Here is a 10,702-nt window from a genome sequence, read left to right on the forward strand (position 1 = left end):
TAGCCAGAATCGTATGTTGGGTTTGGTATATATATATATATATATATATATATATATATATATATATATATATATATATATATATATATATGGTGTCAATAGACACTCTTATGCGTCTGCAGCTAACTAGGAAACTCAGTATTTTAATATATTATAACATACAACCAGTGTACATCGTCTATTAATGATTATAACAAATTCAGAAAACGCAATACAAGCAGTGTTTCTTCCAGACTTTTTTCTCCGGGGGGGCACTTGAAATTTTCGGGGGGGGGGGGGGCGGTAGACTTTCTTCGGGGGGGGGGGGGGCGGACACTGTTATTTTCTATATAAATTATATAAATTTCATTTTGTTCGGGGGGGGGGGGGGGGGACGGTAAAATTTTTCGAAGAGATGCCTGGAAGAAACTCTGAATACAAGTACAACAACAGAATAAACAGATAAGCAGTACATATAAAATTACTCTGCTAAAACTCAGCTAAAATCTGATTGGACGCTGAAAAAGAAAGTTTCTAAGTGAATATTTAACTTTAAAAAATTAGGCATTGAATTGTTAATGTATCACACACAAAGTTATAACATTGATGAACAATATCTTCACTTACATCGCAGATGGACATCTGCACTTTTTAAGAAGTCAGATGTCCCATACAGTCATATATATATATATATATATATATATATATATATATATATATATATATATATATATACATATATATATATATATATATATATATATATATCCATATATATATATATATATATATATATATATATATATATATATATATATATATATATATATATATATATTTATATATACATATATAATTCGGCGCTTTGTTATTGCCGTTTTCGATCCTTACATTAAAAACAATTGGATGTCATTTTAGGAATGGAGTCTTACTTTATGCAACGATGTTTTAAGTTAGAGATAGGGTTTAGAATTGTTTTGAAAAGTGTGATTGAACCCTAACTTCATTGTTATGATAAGGACATTAGGTTATATTTATTATAAATTATTATAAAATAACAAAACGTCAATTTATTTTAGGCTATAGAATTAACAATATCTATGTCAATGAACTTTAGTTGTTGTTTTTTTAATAGTTTAGGGATAATGATAATGTTGGCAATAGGGTTAGAAATAAGCCGATAGCATAAAGTATTACAGTGACACCAAACACGAAAAGATCACCAGTTGTTTATTTACAATATTTCTTCAATTTTCAAGAGCAATTTTAGAACCTGTTAACTTTATTTTGGACCTACCTGGATTGAGTCTGGATTAGGTTTTTAAAAGAAAAAGCGAAAGGCAAGTGTAACTCTGCTTAAAAATCCTCCGTAATCTATATGATATACTGCTGTAAAAAACGCATGAGTTTGTGCACACTGTTTTTAATCCAAGTATTCTAAAATAATTATTTTTCTTGCTTATTCAAACTAACATCTAATCAGAACTCACGACGTAGCGACTCTGTAATGTACAAGACTAAGATTCCGTCAACCTAAACTGTACAATACCTAAATATTTACGTCTTCAGAATCTTTATTTATATGGCAAGATTAGCGATTTTTATTACAAGGTATTATTTTTTTTTTAACAAATGAAATGTGTCAGAGGCGTTGTGAGGAGGGAGGTGAGGAGGCGGGGTGCGGACCGCACCGGGTAACACCATTATAGATACACATATATACATTATAGATACATTATATAGATACAAATGATTAAATAGAGTTAAATAGTCATCTAAGAGCTAATCCCAACTAAAGTAGGTGGGGGCGGGGGAGGGGGGTGGATCCATGAAGTTAACCTGCTAACGATAAATAAAACAATGCTATATACAGCCGTATTAATAACCTACTATAGATGAACATCGTTATTATTATCTGTGTACAGTTCAAAGCTATCTCGAGGGGGGGGGGAATTGACACCAACAAAACGTTGTAACAATTGCCTGAGGAAAAAGGTTTTGTTACTAATTGTAATAACTGATATGTCTATCAACTATTGGGATGGGGGTGACACCAAATAAAATCTTTCTACAGAAGCAATGATTTTTCCACTTGAATTTGGCCCCTCAATGCTTTTTTAGGTGGATTAAGATAAGTTGACTTCGCTAGACAAAAAGAGAAGAAGTGGGGAGGGGGGGTTGAAACCAAAAACACTGTCCACCGAAGTTGATTGGGGTAAAACCACATTGGAAATTTACAAATCTACATATCAATGGCAATAAAAAGCAAGCAACATAAAATAGGACTGGTTGACTTGCAACATTGACACATTTTGACACTTTTCGTTGAAAAAAAGTTTCGACACAATTAATTCACTTCGTAAATCATGTTAATATTGATATTGTGTATATTATGCAATGGAATATGTAAAATTCTAATTATTTAATTAGATATTTAGTATACCTGTAGAAATATTATAAACTTTTAAAACAATTTAGAAAACACGTTTTACATTTTGAAAACATTATAATCAGACGAACATATTTTTTTTCTCCTTTTTATGGCACAAATTGAATAAACCAATTATTTTGTAGTAAAATGAATAATTAATTCTAATTTAATATGATTTATAACAAAAAAAAACGGCAATGTTGTATTTAAGAAAATAGCCTAAATTAAAGATTAACTGCCTCATTTGAACAATAACATGTAATTAAATAAAATATATTTAACTTGTCGGATCTTTCCACCACAATGACTGCATAAGGATAAAATTCTTAAATGATTCAGATGAATAAAGACTCATTTTAAATGTTTAAACAATGTAGCGCTTATCACACAGCTTTGCCCCGGAAGGTATTAACGAGACTAAAGTACTGAATCAGGAAGTTTTGTCACAAGTAGTTTTTGTTTAGATTTAACCTGCAAACTATGTAAAAGAAACAAACTACCATTTAAAGTATGTTTGGATTTTTGGTTTAAAATTCTACATAATTTGTTTGAATGAACGACCCTACACAGAGTATGTTGGTTAGATGTTGGCCCATAATATCAGCTCGGCTAGTTACGTTCAGTAGTGTGGAAAAGACACCAGGCTATTGTGAGCACAAATAAAGATGACTCTATTAAAAATTCTGCTTCTCGCCGAGTTCTATTTCATCACTGGAAATTTTTCTGGTAAGTTACTTATAATTCAAACGAAAAATATATGATTTAGGTTTGCAAATAAGGAGTTAAAAAAGTAATTCTTTTCATTGCGAACGAGAACGTTTTACACGAGACTTAAAATATTTCGTTCTTTATATTAGTCAATATACCAACATGGTCAACCAACTCAAACACCTACAAGTGTAACTGTGCCACTGGACAATGTGGAGGTAACACACCATGTCCAGATGGTCAGTGTTCTACATGGTGGTTTGGTCCTGCCTGCCAGTACCGTGAGTTACAATTGTTAGTCATGTTATTAGCGTCTTGACCTTTGTTGTAGGTTTTACCGTGCTAAATAGTATGTTTACTGATTTTTTAAACGACCGTGTTGCAAATGTAGATACCAGAACCGCACAATATCTCCTTACAGAAAATATCCTAAATTCCAACTACACAACAGGTGTAAGAACAGAGTTGCATGATGGCAGAGACGACACCTGTGTTATCGTAACGGATTCGCTTGATATAACTTTTAATAAATCCTACCTGTTTACATGGTTACGTTTTACTGTTCGAGAAACAGGTGATTATGTTTTTGAATCTCTTAATGTGATGAATAATATTTTAACATCTCTATTTAGTATTGTTAATATTATATTTTATTCTGTTTCGAATAAAAAAATTACTCAAGTAGAAAAAATTATCGAATGAATTACATTTTGCAGGCTTCAGCCGATTTTTTTTTAATTTTGCTTTTCTTAATAAGTATTTAGCCTATATCTATTATCTTCTTTCTGCCCTAAATCGTTTATGGAAAAGCTAACAGAAGACATTGCAAACAGCAAAAATATATTAGTATTTTCTTGGTAATGGATTAAAAAATTGCTCAGGTACTTTTTTAAATTATTTATTTAAGGCAGTAACGAAGACAGCTTTAGTCTTACTTTCAAGAACAACACACCCGACTGGACAATCCCCTGCAACAAACTAAACACCAACGTAGTCAACAACAGGACAACAGACGTCTGGTGTGATATGAACCAAACAACAAATGCTCTCAAGTTGACATGGGACAAACCCATCACAATTTGTTCGCTTTATATCAGTGGGGGTCAGTAACTGTGGTCTGTATGTAAATATGGAAGTTAAAATTTATTGGATAGCGTAGATACACACACACTCACGTATATATATATATATATATATATATATATATATATATATAATTCTCTTCTGGGAGCCGCTAGAAAACAAGCTGCAAACGCGCCTAGAAAACAAGCTGTAAACGCGCTCCCTACCTCCCCACCCCTACATGGTTTTAGTGAGCTGTGTTCACTCTTAATGTTTACAAGCAGAGCCAACGATTTTAAACGGAGGGGGGGGGGGGGGGAAGGGGGGGGGGAGGAAAGGGGGGGGGGGGGGGGGTTATGGTCCTTAACGAGCTACTTATAGTATTTTAAAGAAACGAGCCGGCCCGCGGCATAACATACGCCGCTATTTAGTTGTTTCTAATTTTCAATAATTCATAATTTGTGAATTCGACAGTACCAACGCTGACACTGAAAATATTTCTTTAAAAAACTATAAGTAGCTCGTTAAGGACCATAACCCCCTCCCCCATTCCTTCCCCCCCCCCTCCCCCCCCCCCCCCCCCTACGTTTAAAATCGTTGGCTCTGCTTGTAAACATTTAGAGTGAACACAGCTCACTAAAACCATGTAGTGGTGGGGAGGTAGGGAGAGCGTTTGCAGCTTGTTTTCTAACGGCTCGAAGAGGAGAATTATATATATAGATATTTTCAGTGGCAGCGTTGATACTGTCGAATTCACAAATTTTGAATTACTGAAAAGTAGAAAAAACAACAACTAAATAGCGGCGTATGATATGCCGCGGGCCGGCTCGTATATCCTATTTCTTGTGTGTTATTGTATTGTATAATTTCTTTCTTAGAACCACGTATACTTTTTACAGAGCATTGTCTGGTTCGCTTCAGTCCACTATGCTACAAAGTTTTGCTTCATTCTTTAATTGAACAGCTAAAACACAATGTTTTAATACTTTAATTTTTAACTCGATTTAGACAATTTTCTCTCAGTAATTATATTTGGTCTTTTTGCAGCTATTGATCACTGAACCATAACCAATCAAACTTTCAAAAACTTATCCTAAAAAATGACATCTCGTACACCACCAATAGTTTTTTTGTGTGGTTTTTATTATGTGCCCATACAAACAAAGTGCAAAATAAATAGTAAATATGCTGAATAAGGTTAACGTTGTTAGAGATAGTTCGAGTCGTGTTTTTTTTTAAAAAAAGCTAAGATAACCTCTAGTTTGCTATAATGCAAGGTTTGACTTAATTGAACCACCCTTTAACTACTCTTGTCTAACTAACAAAGAAACTCCGTTTCTCAATTGTCTCTAGAGTGAACAAGGCAAGGGCACTTGTTCCGAGAAGTGGATGTAAACATAAGGCCCAGTCGTGTAATCAGACCCTGCGGTCTCTAATGATTGCATCACAATGTCATCGGTTTACCAGAATCTGCTTATAAGAAATATTTTTCGGTGTAGAAAATGATGATATATCCCGTACGCTATAATATATATTTGTAAACATTTGATTAAATCAAGAAAAGCAAGTAAATTAGAAACAAATAAATTGAAACTTTCGTCCGAATAGAATCATCGAAAAATAAAACAAACAAAAACAATAGGTAATTATTTTCTTATAAATCAATGCGAATTATTACAAAAATAAAACTCTATAAAAACGTGTATTGTATAAAGTATTTTAATTTCTAAAACCTAATGTTGCTTATGGAACTTAGTGGGTTTTTGTTTATAATACGAGACATTTCTAGAACCATAGAGAAGAGTGCTAGAGCAATATGTATTTTTATGGTCACAAAATGATAGATTGGTTTAACCATGTACCCTTGTATTCGTTAAAAAAATGAAAAAGCCCGAAAGTAACGGAAACCGTTTATTTACTGTATCTGAATAATGAAATGTAACAATTTTGAAAAATGTACCTATTATCCCAGTCTCCAGTTGTGGGAAGAGAGGTATGATGTTGGTATATTTCAATCACTTCATCATTTAATACTTATTATTATTACAAGCTTTTTTAAAACTTACTTCTTCTGTCGTGTGGTTCTCTTCCTAAATATTAGTAAAGATATCCAAAAGATAATAAAGTGACCCACGCTTTTCTTTATAGATATTAAATAGTAGTGTGTAGTTAATTTTCTACTTTTTGGTGAATTATAACATAAAAGCTTGTTATTAAATCGTTTTTTATGAATTTTTGTGTCGACTCTATAAATATGTACATCGTATAATTTCATTATATACTACTTTCTTTGGGTTAAATATTATACAGTCAAATACAATAATTAATAATCAAAACAACAATAAAACAGCGAAACAAAAAAACAAGCATATAGCTAGCTAATTAAAAATGAATTCTATACCGAGTTATTTATTTTGGTTCTTCAGGTCGCAACCTTGCATTTAATCAGTCTACAGCTCAATCTTCAACATATAAAGTAAATGGCACACCATTTGTTTCCGCGTTGGCTGTAGATGGTGACATTGATGGCGTCTTTACACACAATTCCTGTACGCACACAGCAGAAAGTGAGAGGATTAGAGCTCCGTTTTGGAAGATTACGTTGTCTAGGGCATACTACATTAACAGATTCGTTCTTTACAACAGATGGGATGTCAACGCAGGTATTAAAATATTTTAAAGACTGTTATGAATAGTGAATATAATTAGATGGGTGTTTTTTATGATTAAGTTACTTTTTATGCAACGAAGATAACTTGTCTAACTCATTCTAGCAACATTCTGAAAAGAAGGAAGAAATAAATTTCTTTGAGAGGTTTTGTTATAGCCGGTATATGGAAGTGAGTACAGCGTAACGAAAAGGGAAAAGACCAGTGAATAGAAAATCCCACGAAATATAACCGACAGTAGCATTTTTTAAAAATGTAGCATTAAGAGTGTAAGGAGAAAGTGCACTACAGTGACGCAAAGAGTTAAACATAAAACCAGACTTTTGCTTTAAGTTCTAAAAAATTATGCGCTGACCTTGAGAGATAACAAAGCCAACGCCGCTGCTTGCGTGTGGATCCTTTTCATTGCATACCCAAGCATTGCACAGAAAGTACAATTGCAATTACAAGTACAAGTCCTAATACAAGTCCAATGACAAGTCCATATAGCCCTAAAACAAATGTAAACAAACAATATATTTTATATTAGAACTGTCCTGGTCATCCGCATCCGTTTTAATGCCGTCGACACAGTCGCAACTACCCAGCGTCACAGAGATCAGGTGACATGGGGAACAAGGGAAAACATTGCTCACCAAAGAGCAAAATAAATGTCATCAACAGTTCCGTTTCCACTTGGGCCGCAAACAAATTAGGTATAAATTATCTTTCCCGACTGGTAACCCTTGGTATGTGTTTCATTAAATATTTTGAGCAATTTTACGGAACGAATTTAATTCAAAAGCTCAAGGTACCACTGTAATTATACCCATGGCAGAATGGATTTAAATAGGAAGTAATTTCTAGATTCCTGGAACAATTTATACTTTCATTAAAATCTACGCCTACAGCTCTTTTTATTTTTCACAATTTATGATGAGTGGCTTAAAAATGCTTATAAAAGTTAAATATTCGAAACATTGCCGATACGATGTTTATCCCATATTATCCCAAGGTCTCAAATTTTTATAATTTTTTGATATGGTTTAGCTTTTGGGCACTGAATAAAGGAATGACTATGCATTTTTTTAAAATCAATACTTTTTAAAATATCGATTTTTTAAAAACCGTCACATAAATGGGACGCTAGCAACGAACGGCCCCACGTACATTTATTGAAAAATAAAATCATTTATCACGAAATATGGCTCATCACGCGAAAATTAAGCTGTATACTGATTCTGTATTGTTAGACCAATGATTACATTGTTTAGGACAGCTAAAAGTACTGATAATGATCAATTGGGTTAGCCATACCATGGTCTAAAATGCAGAAATTATGTTCAAAAGTCTAGTTTTCTTTCAATCTAGCATCCATCAAATTGAACAACACTTGGAAATAAGTAAAGCTGTGACTAGTTCATCTAATTATACACACATGATCACAAATATTGTTATTATTCATCGAAACTGCAATATAATTAAATATAAATAATTGATTTTTTTTTGGGGGGGGGGGGGGTTCTTGAAATTTTCAGGGGGGGGGGGGGGGACGACGACTTAAATTTTCGGGGACGGGTGGACATTGGTAAAAGTATGTTTTGTATATAAATTCCATTTTGTTCTGGGGTCAGAGGCCCCCTCTCTCCTCCGAAATGATGCCTGAAAGAAACTCAGCCCTCAGTGAATTTGCAAAAGACGATCCGGTCCAGTCCCAGATGTCATCCAGCCATCTTCTCTTTTGTTACCCTCGCTATTCCCCCCCCCCCCCCCTTCACAGGTGTACATTAGAACATCAGACATCTTATTTCTAGGGCACGGATCCGTCTCTGGGGGGCTTGTATTGAGTGTTCATGGCTCTCATCCATGTATGCACGTCACTATGCGAACAGCTCCCAATCTAACACCAGGAATCTCCTTAAAAAATTAACAAAGTAAAACTGGTATCGGGAAACTTTGGAGGGGAATATTATTGGGGCATGACAACTGTACACAGCTAATTCACATTTCTGCTATATGTAGCTTGAGCTCTCTTATATGAAGAGAGTTAACCAACCCATATGACTGAATCATTTCACCTAAATCGTGGCCATTGTTATTATTCTGGTTTGTTATAATTTTAATATCACGCGCTAGTAAATTTACAGCAGTACTAAATTAGTTTGTATTCAATGGTATTAAATACTTCAGTAAGTGTAATTCTGAAAACTTAAAAATAAAATGTAAGTTTTTCCAGATTTTCAATTTTTTAATACAAAAATATATAAGAAAATGTAGCTCAAGGTCATAATTAAATATCTATAATTACTACTTAACCCTTTATCTACTGACGGTACTTATAAGTACCACTTTAATTAAGCGCCTGTATTAATTTTAATTTAATACGAATTTTAAAAATTATTGATGTATATGATAGTATTATCTCCCTTGAGTCACAAGTAGGTGGAGGGAACGATGTTTTTTGAAAATTACTGGTGTGGCGCCATTTTCAATCTCTACCTGTATCGATAGTTCACAATTGTTCTGTACATATCTCACATGTGTTCCTGATTTCCCTTTGTTTTACCTTATTCTTCACGTTTTTAACACCGAATATTTTTTAATGGCATCTTCAATAGTCAGGCAAATGCGTTTAACTTCTAGTTATACAATTTTTATCAAATGGTCTTTGTAATAGATCGATGTTTACAAGAGGACTTATAAGTACCGTCAGGGCACACTGACATTTTTTTAGGATTTCTTGGAAATTGCTGATTTTCGATTTGGAGTGACATTAATATTATTTTGATAATTTATTATCGAAATGTACTTAAAAAAAAATTTATGCATTTATAAGAAGGTTAGCATAGGGTTTTCCTCAGAAATATTGTAATTAATTGCAGATTTCTAGTACTAAAAGAAAAACAAGAATAGGGGTGGCAGTTGTAGGCTCGTTTAATAGGTTTAGTATACGTTATTTGTATACCAAAGTCTAGTTCTAGAAGTAAGATTTGTTAGTTATATTTGTTGCAAAAAACTGTCTTGCATAAATAGCTAGCGTGTACGTAATGTACACATGTAGACTAGTAATAGTCCATACATATGCATGTAGTATAGATCTTTTTGTAATTTTGAATCAGTAAACACAAAACAGTAGGCCACTACAGCTATTCCAAACACATTGAGCTCACTTCTATTTATGAACTTTACACTGTAGTGTAGACTACTTAACACCCCAAAGTCAGCAGTTAACAAAGTCAACAATTGTTTCACCATAAATAACCATTTAACATAAATATTTGCATCTGTGTTTCTCGCTAGTGTCCAATAAATGTAACGTTTGTGTAACAATCTACATGGGGCCATTCGTTGCTAGCGTTCCACTTATGGGACGCTTTTTGTACACTTGATATAACGAAGTAGTAAAAAAATTGTTATTGTTAAATTTTTATCAGATAGAAATATGGTACTGCTACAAGTTTTAAATGTATTTTGCACTTAAAATGTTAATATTTTAGAAGATATGCATTTTCCTGTGCGCATGTTTTCTTTTTTCCGCCATTTTGACAAGTCCTGCTAAGCCGGCGCAATAAAAATTTTCTAAATTAACAATTTTACACAAAACACACACAAATTCAATAGTCTAACCATTTTCAAATACAATGAAACATAATTTGTGTTTTAACTAGTTTTTAATAAATTTTAGCAATTTTTTACAAGCGTCCCATAAGTGGGACGCTAGCAGAAAATGGGTTATGGTATTGCACATGCTAAGTACCCCCTATTATACGAATTTACATTGCCAGCGGAGTTAAGGTTTTCCAAACATTATGACCTGCCGTCCTGAATGATATGTATATTACGATTAGATCGACTTCGATACTTCAAACTTGAA

The sequence above is a fragment of the Physella acuta genome, unplaced genomic scaffold (assembly GCF_028476545.2).
Source record: "Physella acuta isolate Inbredline_101_S28 unplaced genomic scaffold, ASM2847654v3 ptg000061l, whole genome shotgun sequence".
NCBI lineage: Eukaryota > Metazoa > Mollusca > Gastropoda > Physidae > Physella > Physella acuta.